Raw genomic sequence first — 19,617 nt, 5'->3', positions numbered from 1 at the left:
ACCACCTCCTCATCCGGTCAGCGACAGACCTTCACCACCAACTTCAGCACAGCCAGGGGTAAATGTCAGCAGGCCGTTCTGAAACTGATGTGTTTGGGGGACAGGCCCCACACCACACAGGAGTTGTGGCGGGGTATAGAACAATAGACCGATGAGGCGTTGCTGCCAGTGAGCCTCAAGTCCGGCCTGGTGGTGTGCGATAATGGGCGAAATCTCGTTGCAGCTCTGGGACTAGCCGGTTTGACGCACATCCCTTGCCTGACGCATGTGCTGAATTTGGGGGTGCAGAAATTCATTCTCAACTACCCCGACATGTCAAAGCTGCATAAAGCGCGGGCCGTCTGTGCACGCTTCTGGTGTTCTCATCCTGCCGCCGCTCGGCTGTCTGCTCAACAGCGTAACTTCGGCCTTCCCGCTCACCGCCTCATATGCGATGTGCCCACCAGGTGGAATTCCACCTTGCACATGCTGGAGAGACTGTACGAGAAGCAGCAGGCCATAGTGGAGTTTTAGCTGCAGCACGCACGGGTGAGTCACACTGCGGAACAGCACCACTTCACCACCAGTGACTGGGCCTCCATGCGAGACCTGTGTGCCCTTTTGCGCTGTTTCGAGTACTGATAAAGTAATAAAGTGTATCACGGCGATCACCTCCGGTAGCTGCGGTCATGGAGCTACAGTGTTTGATTTTATCACTAACTTGGGCTGAAGTGCCGCTGTTAAAAGGTCCCTCATATTTAGACCCAACCCATCAAATACTCATTCACCATCTGGTTCTTGGGTTGCATACCTCACAAATTGGGTCACATAATAGGTACTAACAAACTAGCAACTACATTTTCACACTAGTACATGTATATATTGACGCTACTATTAATGTACAATTTATATCAACAATGAGTAAGTGTAATGACCGGTGTCACGCACAGGGAGGAAAACAGGGAAAGCCCTGCCCAAGGGAGAGGGAAAGGTGGTGACCCCTAACTCACCTTGCGGCTGGCACCTGACTGCCCTGACGTCCCTAGACGGGTTCCTCACCCGTGCGGCGATCACGTGCCTAAACCCTGGCTTTCCCTGAAATGAGCCCTAGATAGTGAACGGGCCGGTGGGATCGCTAGTCCGCACCACTGCACTAAGAGAGAAACACCAGGGAGAGGACAGACAAATACAGACAAAACAAACACCCAGGTGGACGACCACAGCAGTCCACAAAGGTCCAACAGGGATCCGGAGGGTAGCGTTCTGAATCAACAGTCAGAGAACGCAGTAACACAGCTCCAGTGGGTCAGGATAGATGTCCAGGCAGGAAGCTCTATCTCTGGCAACCAGAGAAGTGTGAGAGGGGAATATAAGGAGGTTTGGGAGTGCTGGACAAGGAACAGCTGAGGAGAAGGAGCTACGGATCCCTGAGTGAGCCAAAAGGGTTTGCAAAGCAAACTCAGAAAGCTACCATAAGGAAAACAGCCCTATCTTAAATAGAGCGTGCAGCCAACCGCTGCGACTTCCTGACCCCGGGTATAACGGAGTCAGGCGTGGTTCTCGATACCCTCGTGACAGTACCCCCCTCTCTACGAGGGGCCTCCAGACACTCAGGACCAGGTCTCTCAGGATGAGAGGCATGAAAAACTCGAACTAACCTGTCGGCGTTTACCTCAGACGCAGGAACCCACATTCTTTCCTCGGGACCGTAACCTCTCCAATGCACCAGATATTGAAGAGAGCGGCGGACCCGACGAGAATTAACAATTTTGGATATCTGAAATTCTAGATTACCATCCACGACAACAGGAGGGGGTGGCAGCGGTGATGGTTCTAGAGGTGGAACATATTTTTTGAGTAACGACTTATGAAAAACATTATGAATTTTAAAAGTCTGAGGTAACTCCAGGCGAAAAGCCACGGGGTTGATGATGGCTACAATTTTGTAAGGGCCAATAAACCTAGGACCCAGTTTCCAAGAGGGAACCTTCAATTTAATATTCCTAGTAGACAACCACACATAGTCATTCACTCCTAGGTCCGGACCTGGCGACCGTCTCTTATCAGCCATGCATTTGTATTTATCTCCCATATTTTTCAAGTTAGCTTGCACCTTCTGCCATACCGATGAAAGAGATGACGAAAAACGTTCCTCTTCGGGAACCCCAGAAGACCCCCCCTCTTTGAAAGTACAGAATTGGGGATGAAAACCATATGCACCAAGAAATGGTGACTTGCCAGTGGATTCCTGAAGACGATTATTTATGGCAAACTCAGCTAACGGTAAATATGATGACCACAACTCTTGGTTTTCAGACACAAAACATCTTAGATATGTCTCAAGGTTTTGGTTGGTACGCTCAGTCTGTCCATTCGACTGAGGATGGAAAGCTGAGGAAAAGGACAAGTGTACCCCCAAACGGGAACAAAAAGCTTTCCAAAATTTAGAAATAAACTGGGTACCCCGATCCGAAACAACATCGGAGGGGATCCCGTGAAGCTTCACGATTTCACTAACGAATACCTGAGCAAGAGTCTTAGCATTAGGTAGTGCGGGTAACGCAATGAAGTGTACCATTTTGCTAAACCTGTCCACCACTACCAAAAAAACTGTTTTACCCGCAGACAAAGGTAAGTCAGTGATAAAATCCATTGACAGATGTGTCCACGGTCTATTGGGAATGACGAGTGGTAATAGAGACCCTGCAGGACGTGTATGTGAAACTTTTGCGCGCGCACAGGTAGAACAAGAAGACACAAAATCCAATACATCCTGACGCAACCTTGGCCACCAAAAACGACAAGACAATAGCTCCAAGGTTGCTTTACTACCCGGGTGCCCAGCAAGTGCCGAATTATGATGTTCCTTTAATAATTCGAAACGTAGGTTCAACGGTACAAACAATTTCTCTGAGGGGCAAGAGACCGGGGCGTCCCCCCGGGCCTCTAACACCTTCCCCTCCAAAACAGAGTGTACCGCAGAGACAACCACTCCTCTTTGTAGAATGGGCACCGGATCACTCACATTACCCCCTCCAGGGAAACAACGAGATAGTGCATCAGCCTTGGTGTTCTTTGCCCCAGGACGATAGGTAATCACAAAGTTAAACCTGGTAAAAAATAGCGACCACCTAGCCTGTCTAGGGGTGAGACGCTTAGCTGATTCGAGGTACAGGAGATTTTTGTGGTCCGTAATCACAGTGACGGGGTGGACTGCCCCCTCTAAGAAGTGACGCCACTCCTCAAACGCAAGTTTAATAGCTAATAGTTACCTATTGCCAATATCGTAGTTCTTTTCTGCTGCAGATAGTTTTTTAGAAAAGAAAGCACAAGGACGCCATTTGCCAGGAGACGGACCCTGAGACAGCACCGCCCCCACTCCCACCTCTGACGCATCGACTTCAACAATAAAAGGCTGAGAGACATCAGGTTGGACTAGTACAGGTGCTGATGTAAACCTCTCTTTTAGAGAGGAAAAAGCAACTTTAGCGGCGTCAGACCATTTAGAAAAATCAGACCCCTTCCTAGTCATGTCAGTAAGCGGTTTTACAATAAGTGAATAATTTTTAATGAATTTCCTATAGAAATTCGCGAAGCCCATGAACCGTTGTAGTGCTTTGAGGTTCTCAGGAAGATCCCAATCTAAAATTGCCTGGACCTTCCTAGGATCCATACGGAAACATGAAGCAGGTAAAAAATAACCCAGGAATTGTATTTCCTGAACGGCGGAGACACATTTTTCAATCTTAGCATATAATTCATTCGTCCGTAGGACCTGCAGTACTTGTCTGACATGCACTTCATGTGTTTTCAGATCAGACGAATAAATTAAAATATCATCTAGGTATATTACCACAAACCTGCCGATTAGATGACTAAAAATGTCATTAACGAAATGTTGAAAGACGGCAGGAGCATTGGTCAGACCGAAAGGCATAACTAGATTTTCATAATGCCCCTCAGGGGTGTTAAACGCTGTCTTCCACTCATCCCCCTCCTTAATACGAATCAGATTGTAGGCCCCCCTAAGATCAAGTTTGGAGAACCACCTAGCACCCGTAATCTGATTAAACAGGTCAGGAATGAGAGGAAGAGGGTATGGGTCTCGGATTCTCGGATCTTTCTTTTTAACAAAGAAAAACCCTGCAGCCACGGGTGAAGAAGAGGGCCTGATGTGTCCCTTAGCCAAGCTCTCGGAAATATAATCTTTCATGGCTTGTCTCTCTGGACCCGAAAGATTATATAACCTGGTCTTGGGTAATTTTGCGCCGGGAATAAGGTTAACCGGGCAATCATAAGGACGATGAGGTGGTAACTTTTGACAACCCTTTTCAGAAAAAACATCCTCAAAATCAGAAATAAATGTAGGTAGGGTACTTATGGAGGCGACTAAGCAATTGCTATTTAAGCAATTTTCTCTGCACTGCTCACTCCACTCCAATATCTCCCTGGCCTGCCAATCAACTACTGGATTGTGCGCTACCAACCAGGGAAGACCCAGCACCACCGGAGTGGGAAGCCCCTCCAGAACATAACCTGAAAGCATCTCGTTATGGTGGTCCCCTACCCGAAGGTGTAAATTATGAACAATGTGGGTGAGGTTTCTCTGAGACAGGGGAGCAGAATCAATAGCGAATATGGGAATGGGTCTCTGTAACGTACAGAGAGACAAACCCAAAGTGCGGGCAAAATGGGCATCTATCAAATTTACCCCTGCTCCACTGTCTAAAAAGAAAGAAATAGTCTCCGTCTTATCACCAAAAATAATAACCGCTGGCAACACAAATTGCGATGTACGTATGGAGGAGACGTATACCCCCCGGCTGACATCCTCCACACAGCCTGGGGTTAGTAGTTTTTCCGACGGTCTTTTGTTTCTGAGGAAAGAAGGACAGACATTAATGAAATGACCCCTCTCCCCACGAAAAAAACAAACCCCACGCCTACGGCGAGCCTCAGGAGGACGGACCTGACGAGTAGTTCCTCCTAGCTGCATAGGCTCGTCTAAGTCCGTACAGACTAACTGCTGCTTGGGAGGAGTTACCAATTTCTCTGGTTCTTTCAACCTGTCCCTAAGGCGTCTCTCTATACGGATAGAAAGGGACATAACCGCATCAAGGGAAAAGGGGGTCTCATATAATGCAAGCGCATCCTTAACCCTTTCGGATAACCCAGAGCAGAACTGACTCCTGAGAGCTGGGTCGTTCCATTGGGTATCCGTAGCCCACCTACGGAATTCAGAGCAATACTCCTCTACCGGCCGTTCTCCTTGTAAGAGTCTCCGTAATCTTGATTCAGCCAGTGCTACTCGGTCAGGGTCTTCATATATGAGACCCAAGGCCCCGAAAAACTCATCCACTGACCGAAGAGCCTGGGAATCAGTAGGTAAAGAGAACGCCCAGGACTGCGGGTCCCCCTGCAGCAGGGAAATAACAACCCCCACCCGCCGATCTTCATTACCAGAGGAGTAAGGGCGCAGTTTAAAATATAACTTACAGGCCTCACGGAATGTCAAAAACTTGTCCCTTCCCCCAGAAAATCTGTCAGGGAGAGGGACCTTGGGTTCCGCAACAACCTGGTTACCAGTAGCAACCGCTGGGCTTGCGGTCAGTTGTAATTGCTGCTGTTGCTGGAGGACCGACGCCTTCAATCCTACCACCTCCAAAGACAGGCCATGAAATTGTTTGGACAGAGCATCAATTTGATCCATACTGGATTCTAAGTAGGTAAAATTATTATTATTTTTTTATTTATTTTTTACCTACACAAAATAAGGGCCAGAGATAATGTAATGACCGGTGTCACGCACAGGGAGGAAAACAGGGAAAGCCCTGCCCAAGGGAGAGGGAAAGGTGGTGACCCCTAACTCACCTTGCGGCTGGCACCTGACTGCCCTGACGTCCCTAGACGGGTTCCTCACCCGTGCGGCGATCACGTGCCTAAACCCTGGCTTTCCCTGAAATGAGCCCTAGATAGTGAACGGGCCAGTGGGATCGCTAGTCCGCACCACTGCACTAAGAGGGAAACACCAGGGAGAGGACAGACAAATACAGACAAACACAAACACCCAGGTGGACGACCACAGCAGTCCACAAAGGTCCAACAGGGATCCGGAGGGTAGCGTTCTGATTCTGAATCAACAGTCAGAGAACGCAGCAACACAGCTCCAGTGGGTCAGGATAGATGTCCAGGCAGGAAGCTCTATCTCTGGCAACCAGAGAAGTGTGAGAGGGGAATATAAGGAGGTTTGGGAGTGCTGGACAAGGAACAGCTGAGGAGAAGGAGCTACGGATCCCTGAGTGAGCCAAAAGGGTTTGCAAAGCAAACTCAGAAAGCTACCATAAGGAAAACAGCCCTATCTTAAATAGAGCGTGCAGCCAACCGCTGCGACTTCCTGACCCCGGGTATAACGGAGTCAGGCGTGGTTCTCGATACCCTCGTGACAGTAAGTGACATAGTATGAAGTCACAAAGTTATCTATTCATTTGACTAATCAATTTATTTATTCATTATGCATTGACTGGCAAACGTTCTACCTTTTTATGTAACAAAGGGCTATTCTGTCTTTTATTATGATATACCCACCACTGTTTCCAATACAGCACTGTTTTTTATATTATTTATGTTTGATATATATATATTCGCTTGATGACTACAGGTTGCCTGTTAATAAGGTCCTATCCAGTGTTCCTTAATGTAATTCTGTGGCTTTTGACTCCTGACTGATTTATTGTCTCCGTCCTTGCTTGCTCCTTGTGTCTGCTTCGCTTCTCCTGGTTCTTGACTTTGGCTTGTTTTTGACCCGTCTTTGCTTATCCTTTGGTACTATAGTTATTTCCTGGTTCTGACTCGGCTTGTTGACCATTCTATGTTTGTCTGTCTTGTTTGTCCCTCCTCACTTACCAAGGCTAGGGAACGTCACCCAGTTGCGCTCCATTACTAGGATTGATAGTGCAAGTAGACAGGGACAGGGGTGTGGGTGGAGTCAGAGGTGCACCATTCCTTCCCCCTCTTTGTGACACCTACACTCTCTGATAAAAGTTTGTAGCAACAGTGTCCCTAGTGCATAAGCCTTTTGTCATGTCTTTTGGTATGCTCAGCTCACAGGAAAATGGCGGTGATCGCATTGGATCAGGGCTTTATAGGGCTCTGCCTAGCTATGACATTACAGGATGATCGCTGGCTACACGTCATTATCGGTGTTCTTGCATTCCCAGGCTTGTCTCCTCTAAACTTACTTTCACTTTCTAACATGCAAATTTTAGGATAACTAATTTGTTGCTACAAATCACAAGGAAATTCAAATTAATTTAGAATCGAAGTTTTCCTAAACTTTAGACCGTATTCCGCTTCAGATGTTTCAATTTGCTCAACACTAGTTACAATATTTTTATTATTGTAACTTGAAACTATGATTTTCAAAATATAATGCAATGTTCAATAATGCTTCTAGCGAGATGAGCTACTTCTTTAGACTCCAGGTAAGGACAGATACATTTTTTATTTTGTACACTGAGTGTACTGTATATTTCCCTAAAGAAGCTACTCTTGTAAAAAAAAAAAAAAACCCTGTTACTACCGTATCTGTTAGAGGCCTAGATACTATATAACCTTTTGAAAAGTATCATTATAGAGTATAAAATGAACACTTTTCTTTATTTTAAGGATATAATCACAAGCAGAAGATTGTTGCTAACAACTGAATGGGGCAGTTTTGACAACACATTGATTCTACAAACCCATTCAGATGTATAAGACAGCTTAAGACATTTCTGTAACAAAGCTGCCACATGTGATTATACCCTTAACCTCTTAATACATCTGAGTATGATTTAGTTAATTTATCAAATTTGCAATTGGTGTTGGTAAGAAATATACACCACACATTTATAAGTTATTCATGAAAACAAAATATTACACTTAGCGAGCAATGAATATTGGCTTAATTGTGACGATATAAGTATTTTTTATAATTAGCATTTACTATCTTAACGACGGTTTACACTGTTAGCTGTGAGATGTGAACCTTTCTGAATGTCCTGGATGATTGCCTTATAGAAATGATATAGCTTAGCTGTGTGGTGATAAAAATAGCTCTGCAGATAGAGGATGAATCAGAAACATGTACTAGTCATTATAAAGCAGCTAAAGGAAAATAAATAACTCAACAGCCTGCATTTGTAAAACTACCAAAGACATTGTGCTTAGCTTTGTAAAATAAAGTTAGGAAGTCATTTAAATCATGATTTTATAGGCTTATCGGTATTCTGTATGTTTGAAACTGCTTTTCTCAATTTACATCACAGATGTAGGTATTATGTTTTCCTTTACCAAATATAATAATTAGGTTTCATCCACGGAATTAGTTTCTTGTAGAGTTGAGCGAACACCTGGATGTTCGGGTTCGAGAAGTTCGGCCGAAGTTCCCGGAAATGTTCGGGTTCGGGATCTGAACCCGACCAGAACTTCGTCCCGAACCCGAACCCCATTGAAGTAAAAAGGCTGTAAAATAGCCCAGAAAAGGGCTAGAGGGCTGCAAAAGGCAGCAAAATGTAGTTAAATCCCCTAAAAACAAATGTGGATAGGGAAATTAATAAAAAAATAAAATAAAATTAACCAATATCAATTGGAGAGAGGTCCCATAGCAGAGAATCTGGCTTCATGTCAGCAGAGAAACAGTCTTCATGTCGTAGCAGAGAATCAGGCTTCACGTCACCCAACACTGGAACACTCCATTGCCATATATTTAGGCCCCGGCACCCAGGCAGAGGAGAGAGGTCCCATAACAGAGATTCAGGCTTCATGTCAGCAGAGAATCAGTCTTCATGTCATAGCAGAAAATCATGCTTCACGTCACCCAACATTGGAACAGTCCATTGTCATATAATTTAGGCCCCGACACCCAGGCAGAGGAGAGAGGTCCCATAACAGAGATTCAGGCTTCATGTCAGCAGAGAATCAGTCTTCATGTCATAGCAGAGAATTAGGCTTCACGTCACCCACCACTGGAACAGTCCATTGTCATATATTTAGGCCCCGGCACCCAGGCAGAGGAGAGAGGTCCCATAACAGAGATTCAGGCTTCATGTCAGCGACTCAGCAGAGAATCAGTCTTCATGTCATAGCAGAGAATCATGCTTCACGTCACCCAACATTGGAACTGTCCATTGTCATATAATTTAGGCCCCGGCACCCAGACAGAGGAGAGAGGTCCCATAACAGAGATTCAGGCTTCATGTCAGCGACTCAGCAGAGAATCAGTCTTCATGTCATAGCAGAGAATCATGCTTCACGTCACCCAACATTGGAAAAGTCCATTGTCATATAATTTAGGCCCCGGCACCCAGACAGAGGAGAGAGGTCCCATAACAGTGATTCAGGCTTCATGTCAGCGACTCAGCAGAGAATCAGTCTTCATGTCATAGCAGAGAATCATGCTTCACGTCACCCAACACTGGAACAGGCCACTGTCAGATATTTTTAGGCCCCGGCACCCAGACAGAGGAGAGGTTCATTCAACTTTGGGTTGCCCCGTAATATGATGATAAAATGAAAATAAAAATAGGATTGAATACGGAAGTGCCCTGGAGTACAATAATATATGGTTAAGGGGAGGTAGTTAATGTCTAATCTGCACAAGGTATGGACAGGTCCTGTGGGATCCATGCCTGGTTCATTTTTATGAACGTCAGCTTGTCCACATTGGCTGTAGACAGGCGACTGCGTTTGTCTGTAATGACGCCCCCTGCTGTGCTAAATACACGTTCAGACAAAACGCTGGCCGCCTGGCAGGCCAGCACCTCCAAGGCATAAAAGGCTAGCTCTGGCCACGTGGACAATTTAGAGACCCAGAAGTTGAATGGGGCCGAACCATCAGTCAGTACGTGGAGGGGTGTGCACACGTACTGTTCCACCATGTTAGTGAAATGTTGCCTCCTGCTAACACGTTCCGTATCAGGTGGTGGTGCAGTAAGCTGTGGCGTGTTGACAAAACTTTTCCACATCTCTGCCATGCTAACCCTGCCCTCAGAGGAGCTGGCCGTGACACAGCTGTGTTGGCGACCTCTTCTTCCTCCTCTGCCTTGGCCTTGGGCTTCCACTTGTTCCCCTGTGACATTTGGGAATACTCTCAGTAGCGCGTCTACCAACGTGCGCTTGTACTCGCGCATCTTTCTATCACGCTCCAGTGCAGGAAGTAAGGTGGGCACATTGTCTTTGTACCGTGGATCCAGCAGGGTGGCAACCCAGTAGTCCGCACACGTTAAAATGTGGGCAACTCTGCTGTCGTTGAGCAGGCACTGCAGCATGTAGTCGCTCATGTGTGCCAGGCTGCCCAGAGGAAAGGACAAGCTGTCCTCTGTGGGAGGCGTATCGTCATCGTCCTGCGTTTCCCCCCAGCCATGCACCAGTGATGGGCCCGAGCTGCGTTGGGTGCCACCCCGCTGTGACCATGCTTCATCCTCATCCTCCTCCACCTCCTCCTCATCCTCGTTCTCCAGTAGTGGGCCCTGGCTGGCCACATTTGTACCTGGCCTCTGCTGTTGCAAAAAACCTCCCTCTGAGTCACTTCAAAGAGACTGGCTTGAGAGTGCTCAAAATGACCCCTCTTCCTCCTCCTTCTCCTGGGTCACCTCCTCTTCCATCATCGCCCTAAGTGTTTTCTCAAGGAGACATAGAAGTGGTATTGTAACGCTGATAACGGCATCATCGCCACTGGCCATGTTGGTGGAGTACTCGAAACAGCACAACATGGCACACAGGTCTCGCATGGAGGCCCAGTCATTGGTGGTGAAGTGGTGCTGTTCCGCAGTGCGACTGACCCGTGCATGCTGCAGCTGAAACTCCACTATGGCCTGCTGCTGCTCGCACAGTCTGTCCAGCATGTGCAAGGTGGAGTTCCACCTGGTGGGCACGTCGCATATGAGGCGGTGAGCGGGAAGGCCGAAGTTACGATGTAGCGCTGACAGGCGAGCAGCGGAAGGATGTAAACGCCGGAAGTGCGAACAGACGGCCCGCACTTTATGCAGCAGGTCTGACATGTCGGGGTTGTTGTGAATGAACTTCTGCGCCACCAAATTCAGCACATGCACCAGGCAAGGGATGTGCGTCAAACCGGCTAGTCCCAGAGCTGCAACAAGATTTCGCCCATTATCGCACACCACCAGGCCAGGCTTGAGGCTCACCGGCAGCAACCACTCGTCGGTCTATTGTTCTATACACCGCCACAACTCTTGTGCGGTGTGGGGCCTGTCCCCCAAACATATGAGTTTCAGAATGGCCTGCTGACGTTTACCCCGGGCTGTGCTGAAGTTGGTGGTGAAGGTGTGAGGCTGACTGGATGAGCAGGTGGAAGAAGAGGAGGAGGAAGCCGAGTAGGAGGAGGAAGCAACAGGAGGCAAAGAATGCTGCCCTGCGATCCTTGGTGGCGGAAGGACGTGCGCCAAACAGCTCTCCGCCTCGGGCCCAGCCGCCACTACATTTACCCAGTGTGCAGTTAGGGAGATATAGCGTCCCTGGCCGTGCTTACTGGTCCAAGTATCTGTGGTTAGGTGGACCTTGCCACAGATGGCGTTGCGCAGTGCACACTTGATTTTATCGGATACTTGGTTGTGCAGGGAAGGCACGGCTCTCTTGGAGAAGTAGTGCCGGCTGGGAACAACATACTGTGGGACAGCAAGCGACATGAGCTGTTTGAAGCTGTCTGTGTCCACCAGCCTAAATGACAGCATTTCATAGGCCAGTAGTTTAGAAATGCTGGCATTCAGGGCCAGGGATCGAGGGTGGCTAGGTGGGAATTTATGCTTTCTTTCAAATGTTTGTGAGATGGAGAGCTGAACGCTGCCAGTATAAGAGACTGCTGCATAACTTGAGGCTCAGACAGTTTCCCTGGTATGCATGGGGATGATGTCACAGACTGATTGGCTTGGTTTTCAGGCGCCATCTGTGCGCTTTCTGCAGAAGACTGGGTGGGAGATAATGTGAACGTGCTGGATCCACTTTCGGCCACCCAATTGACTAATGCCTGTACCTGCTCAGGCCTTACCATCCTTAGAACGACATTGGGCCCCACCAAATATCGCTGTAAATTCTGGCGGCTACTGGGACCTGAGGTAGTTGGTACACTAGGATGTGAGGCTGTGGCAGAACGGCCACGTTCTCTCCCAGCACCAGAGGGTCCACTAACACCACCACGACCATGTCCGCGTCCGCGCCCCTTACTAGATGTTTTCCTCATTATACCGTTCACTACAATAACAAAAATATTATTTGGCCCAATGTATTGAATTCAAATTCAGGCCTTTTGTTACAGACACCTAACACTATCTGGCTATCTATTTAGGTACCGTATTACACTAATACAGGAACAGCAGTAACGACAGATTTAGCTGAATATAAATTGTAGGCCTAGTATTTAGGCGCTGGATGACAGGTATACGTTTACGGACAGAATTAGACTTGGAAATGCACGGCAGCGTGTGAAGTTATTGTGGATGATCCTATCAGCACCTTGAATTTAATATACCCTTTTATGGATAGATTTAAAGTAGGCCTGATACAGCAGAAACCACTAATTTAGGGAATTGCTAAGTTGGGAATTGTATTTCAGCCCAGAACAAAAACTGTGATTTGACGGACACAAAATAACTTGACCAGCTACAGCAATAACCACAGATTTAGCTGAATATAAATTTGAGGCCTATTATTTAGGCGCTGGGTGACAGGTATATACGTTTACGGACAGAATTAGACTTGGAAATGCACAGTAGCTTGTGTGTGAAGTTATTGAGAATGACCCTATCAGCACCTTGAATCTAATATACCCTTTTTTTATTATTATTTAAAGTAGGCCTGATACAGCAGAAACCACTAATTTAGAGAATTGCTAAGTTGGGAATTGTATTTCAACCCAGAACAAAAACTGTGCTTTGACGGACACAAAATAACTTGACAAGCTATAGCAATAACCACAGATTTAGCTGAATATAAATTTGAGGCCTATTATTTAGGCGCTGGGTGACAGGTATACGTTTACGGACAGAATTAGACTTGGAAATGCCCGGTAGCTTGTGTGTGAAGTCATTGAGAATGACCCTATCAGCACCTTAAATCTAATATACCCTTTTATGGATAGATTTAAAGTAGGCCTAAAACAGCAGAAACCACTAATTTAGAGAATTGCTAAGTTGGGAATTGTATTTCAACCCAGAACAAAAACTGTGCTTTAACGGACACAAAATAACTTGACCAGCTACAGCAATAACCACAGATTTAGCTAAATATAAATTTGAGGCCTATTATTTAGGCGCTGGGTGACAGGTATACGTTTACGGACAGAATTAGACTTGGAAATGCACGGTAGCTTGTTTGTGAAGTTATTGAGAATTACCCTATCAGCACCTTAAATCTAATATACCCTTTTATGGATAGATTTAAAGTAGGCCTGATACAGCAGAAACCACTAATTTAGGGAATTGCTAAGTTGGGAATTGTATTTCAGCCCAGAACAAAAACTGTGCTTTGACGGACACAAAATAACTTGACCAGCTACAGCAATAACCACAGATTTAGATGAATATAAATTTGAGGCCTATTATTTAGGCGCTGGGTGACAGGTATATGTTTACGGACAGAGTTAGACTTCGAAATGCACGCGTGTGTGTGGAGTTATTGTGGATGACCCTATCAGCACCTTGAATCTAATATACCCTTTTATGGATAGATTTAAAGTAGGCCTGATACAGCAGAAACCTCTAATTTAGGGAATTGCTAAGTTGGGAATTGTATTTCAACCCAGAACAAAAACTGTGCTTTGGTGGACACTAAATGAATTGACCAGCCTCAGCAATAAACACAGATTTAGCTGAATATAAATTTGAGGCCTATTATTTAGGCACTGGGTGACAGGTATACGTTTACGGACATAATTAGACTTGGAAATGCACGGTTGCGTGTGAAGTTATTGTGGATGACCCTATCAGCACTTTGAATCTAATATACCCTTTTATGGATAGATTTAAGGTAGACCTGATACAACAGAAACCACTAATTTAGGGAATTGCTAAGTTGGGAATTGCATTTCAACCCAGAACAAAAATATATCCTTCGCCAGACAGCAGACCGTATTACAATTGGCTGGCCACAGCTGAAACACCAGATTTAGGGTACTGCTATTTTGGCAATTGTATTTCACCCCTCAATAAAATAGCAAGCACAGCCAAGTCCCTGATGTAGGATATAGCAAAAAAATAACCACACTATTGATGGTTAAATGGACTTGGTGGCAGCTTGCCCCTGATGTAGGATATAGCCAAAAAATAACCACACTATTGATGGTTAAATGGACTTGGTGGCAGCTTGCCCCTGATGTAGGATATAGCCAAAAAAAAAACACACTATTGATGGTTAAATGGACTTGGTGGCAGCTTGTGCTGGCGCACCACAAGACACAAAATAGCCGCCGTTCACCCCTGAAAAAAGTGACTGAAAAACGCTCTGGGCAGCCTAAAAACAGTGAGCAATTGAATAGCAGCAGTTAAATGATCCACAGTTGTAGATCGATCACTGAGTGTTTTGGAGGAGTTAATCACTGCCTAATCTCGCCCTAACAGTCGCAGCTGCAACCTCTCCCTACACTGATCAGAGCAGAGTGACGTGCGGCGCTACATGACTCCAGCTTAAATAGAGGATGGGTCACATGTTGCACTGGCCAATCACAGCCATGCCAATAGTAGGCATGGCTGTGACGGCCTCTTGGGGCAAGTAGTATGACGCTTGTTGATTGGCTGCTTTGCAGCCTTTCAAAAAGCGCCAAGAAAACGACGAACACCGAACCCGAAGCCAGACTTTTACGAAAATGTTCGGGTTCGGGTCCGTGTCACGGACACCCCAAAATTCGGTACGAACCCGAACTATACAGTTTGGGTTCGCTCATCCCTAGTGACATTTAAAACAAACAGTGACATTTAAAACAAATGTCAGACTAAAAAGAAGAGAGTTTCGATTGAATCCGCATTGGCTAAACTTGATAAATAAAGATGAAAGTATTACTACAGATATAGAGGAGTTCTGGCAAATAAATTTGGGATCTACACAAATAGGATATGTATGGGACGCATTTAAAGCATATTTACGGGGGATTCTTGTTGGTAGAATTAAGGGTTTAAAAAATGAATTTGCCAAAAAGGAAAAAGAGTTGGGGGAGAAAATAAAGAAAATAGAGGAGGATCTTGTGGTAAATAACTCTCCTTTCAGAGGTTAGATGATTACGTATTTTGGGAAAGAAATGGAATTAAGTTTATTTCACAGATTGAGGAAAAAAGAAAGATTAGGAATGGGGGAGGAAATGGGGCTTAGTATAGAATTAGAAACTCTTACACGGTTTAGATATTTTCGACTTAAGCACGCATTTGAGTCAACTGAGAATAAAGAGTATCTTGTCACGGAACACTCAGAATTTGTTGAATTTTGTTTTCATAATATTGGGACTAAAATATCAATGTCACTGATATATAAAAAAAAATTAAAAGGGGGCTGGGGGGGTGACTAAGTTTAATAGTGAAAGTAAATGGGCATCAGAAGTGGAGTCTAATACCCTAGATTGGAGATATATTTATAAAAGTATAAAAAAAAGTACTCTATCAAGTAATTTTCAGTTGATACAGTTTTTTATTGTTCACCAAACCTGTGTCACTCCCTGGTTGCTGAGTAGGATGTACAAAACAAAGGACTCGAGATGCTGGAAGTGTAGAGCAAATAATGCAGATTTTAGCCATGTGATCTGGTATTGTTCGCCCATGCAGGCTTATTGGACTCAGGTATTTCAGGAGCTTACCAGAGCAACTGGATGTACTGCGCCAATGTAGATTTCAATAGCGGTGCTTGGAGATCTGAGGGAAATTGGCCTTGAAAGGGAAAGGTAGAGGAAATGGGCAAAAGGATTAATGCTGGCACGGGTCGTGGTGGCTAGGGAGTGGGGAGTGGACGTAGCACCAAATATTAAAGAATGGGAGAATTTATGTGAAAGCGTGTATAGATATGAATATGCTAGTAAGCAAAATGTAGAGGGAAGAATAGATATGTGACGATTGAAACCCCCGATATGGAATCAGGATATCAATTCTTTCTTATGCTCTATCTTTCAATTCTTAGTTTCTTTCGGAACACCCAAGACAACCAAGGGAGGGTGGAGGGGAGGGGGGGTAATAATAATAATATGTCCTAAGGATATGAGATAAGAAACAGGAGAAGGACAGACCTTTGTAGTGAATAAGGATAAATATATAATAAATGTCTATGTATGTCTTTTATATTTGCCATTGACTATGCTCCTTTTTGTTTTCTTTGTTTATGGCTCATTGTCTGTCCTCCTGTTACTTTGAATTTTTTTTATATGTTGATAACCAAAATAAAGTTTATAAAAAAATATATATATATTTTGTCAAGAAGTCAACATTAAAATAATAATAAAAATAAAATGGAAAAGTATATATCACAATACAGTAAGTATAATTATTATTGCCTTAGTGTAAAACTTTGCAACAATCTGCAATATACCGTATTTTTCGCCCTATAAGATGCACTTTTCCCCCCCCAAAATAGAAAGGCAGTGCGTCTTATGTGGCGAATGCTTGAGTTTGTATACCGCCGACCGCATGCTGCGCAGCGCGGTGGCGGGTGTATTAGTAGGCATGGATGAGGGAGGAGGGGCCGGCATCCAGCTCTGTAACTACAGCGGGCCCGGTGCAGTCACTGTATTCTGCTACACCGGGCCCGCTCACTGTAGGAGTCCTAACTGCAGGCAATGCTAACAGTAGTCTTTTATGCAGCTTGTACTTACGATACTAACTTTCCGGCAGGCAGCGGGCAGGAGGCTGAACTGGCGGGCGGGCGCTTACAACGTAACTCACTATGTCACGCGCCGGCTCCGCCCACTTTATGAATGAAGAAGGGAGAGCCGGCGCGTGACATAGTGAGTTACGTTGTAAGCACCCGCCCGGCCCCTCATCCCTATTGGGGGTCATTCTATGGATGGCACTGTTATGGGGGTCTGTGGATGACACATAGCGTAAAATGCTATTTATGTGTCATCAACAGATCCCCCATAACAGTGCCATCCACAGTCCCCAATAACAGTGCCATCCACAGTGCCATCCACAGTCCCCAATAACAGTGCCATCCACAGTCCCCAATAACAGTGCCATCCACAGTGCCCCCCATAACCGTGTCATCCACAGATCCCCATAACCGTGCCATCCACAGATCCCCATAACCGTGCCATCCACGGACCCCCCATAACAGTGCCATCCACGGACCCCTATAACAGTGCCATCCACAGATCCCCATAACCGTGCCATCCACAGACCTCCATAACAATGCCATCCACCAACCCCCCCATAACAGTGCCATCCCCAGATCCCACATAACACCATTAGGCACACCTTTTGGTTCAAATTTTTTTATTTTATTTTTTCCTCCTTAAAAACCTAGGTGCGTCTTATGGGCCGGTGCGTCTTATAGGGCGAAAAATATGGTACAATATCTGAGGCATAAATTCAGGAAAAATTTTGTATTTTTTATGTCTTGAAATTTTTCTATAAAATATATTTATAGACAGCATTTCTTGTAAATTTTCTGTCAGAATTTGGCAACAGTTTGCTTTGTTCAGGACCATCTACAACCTTTACAACCACATCTGAAAAAGTTCTAACTCTTGATAATGCAACATACAGTATAACTGACCGTGGCTGAATACTGGTTCTGGCAAGCAAATGCCAACTTTTTCTAAGGTTTGCCACTGAGCTTTATTAATTGTCATGGCAAAGGCTAATGTAACTGGAAATTGTCACCTTCTTAAGGTAAATGGTAAATTAGTTGAGGATGGAGCAAAATCAATACGGGGAATAAAGACCATGTGCCCTTTAGCTGAACCTGTTATTGAGAAATAATGAGGTTTCTTTTCAAGTCTTTAACAAAGAGGTGGGTTCCATTGCACAATCCTCTTTTGGTGCTTATATTCCTAAGGAGCATAATTATTGCTCTCTTTTTAGGGTTCAACTTATGCCTCGGCATTCCTGTTGGAGTTAGCTCATTAGGAAACTCAATAGGATAGTTCTGCATATCTTCCTCAGTTGAGTCATCAATTGAGTTTGAGCTGAGGAATGTCACAGTATCTCCTTCCAAAATGTTTAGCATCTTTTCATTTTAGTAATTCAACAACAGAGCTCTTTGGGCAAATAATACATTTTTTGTTGTTATCTTTGATACATCAGCAACTGGAATTCTTTCTCCAAATAATTCTTTGACAATATTTCCTGTACATAAAATTGAAGGGATTTCAATTATGTCTTCAAGCAAACTGTCAATGTTTGGTGTATCACAATTGCCAACATGGATCAACCAATTGCTTAATTCAGTGTCATCTGAACGTATGTTGTTAGTAAGGTTATGTATATGGAAGTTTTGCCACAGATTATTATACTTTATGCATGCTTCTACAGTAACCATGAGGAACAACTGGAAGTGTTTGCCAAAAATATTCACCAATAAAAGTAATAAAACATTTCCTCCAAAGGGTTTGTGGTTATTAGTGATGAAAGAACATTGGCCGGGACGGTTCGCAAACGCGATCAAATGTTTGTGAACCACAAGTTCGCAGCATTCCCCATTCACTTTATTGGCAGGCGAACCTGAAAATCCTTCAGCTCATATGTGCAGCCACCAAATACTTACTAGAAGTGTACAATTAGTCCCACAACATGGACAGTGACATACTAGAAGGGGATCAATGTCAAAGATTCCAACAAAAAATATGTATCTTAATCAGGGGACTTTTTTATGCGTCTTACAGTGAGATTCTCTGAAATGTGCCCTGTTGGAGCCTAGAAAAATTGTATTTTTTGCCATGGGAGTATGGGCCTTAAAAATTAGGCATTCACCTGACATAAAAGAAATTCTGATTATGTGGCTCGAGGTGCGGTACATTATGCGGTCAATGGATAAAATTTTTACTGCAGGCCACTGGACTATAGGCCCCAAACATTAGGCATTCACCGGACAGAAAAGATCAAGTGATTATGTGGCCGGAGGTATACTACACGTTCAATGAATATCAATTTTACTGCAGGCTAGTACAAATTCAGGTCAAATACATATGTTTAAAAGAACTAAAAATTTCAATTTGGATTAAAAACGTGGCTAAGGAAATCCTCCCTCTTAAAAAAAAAAAACACTAATGATTATACTTGAAATTCGATAAAATATGGTTGTCACTGGTGTTGAATTCCTCCGAGGCTGCAAAAATTATTCACTCAGTATGTGGCTGGAGGTAGATGACATGGTCATTGGATATAAATTTTCCAGCAGGCCAGTGGACTACAGGCCCCAAAAATTATGCATTCAGCATACAGAAAAAAATAAGTAAGTATGTGGCTGGAGGTAGATTACATGGTCATTGGATATCAATTTCCAGCAGGCCAGTGTGCTATAGGCCCCAAAATTAATGCATTTAGCTTATATAAAAGAACAAGTAAGCGGCTGGAGGTAGATTACACAGTCGTTGGATATCAATTTTCCAGCAGGCCAGTGGACTACAGGCCCCAAAAATTATGCATTCAGCATACAGAAAAAAATAAGTAAGTA

General features: G+C 44.6%; 1 pseudogene; it reads right to left on the bottom strand.

Annotated features, from left to right (window-relative positions):
• Positions 1-17,570: 17,570 nt before the first annotated feature.
• LOC122935410 lies at positions 17,571-18,180 on the bottom strand (annotated as a pseudogene).
• Between the last annotated feature and the right edge of the window lie 1,437 nt (positions 18,181-19,617).

Source organism: Bufo gargarizans, chromosome 4 (assembly GCF_014858855.1).
Source record: "Bufo gargarizans isolate SCDJY-AF-19 chromosome 4, ASM1485885v1, whole genome shotgun sequence".
NCBI lineage: Eukaryota > Metazoa > Chordata > Amphibia > Anura > Bufonidae > Bufo > Bufo gargarizans.
Note: the sequence above shows the minus strand (reverse complement) of the source record. Positions and strands in the feature narration are given on the sequence as shown.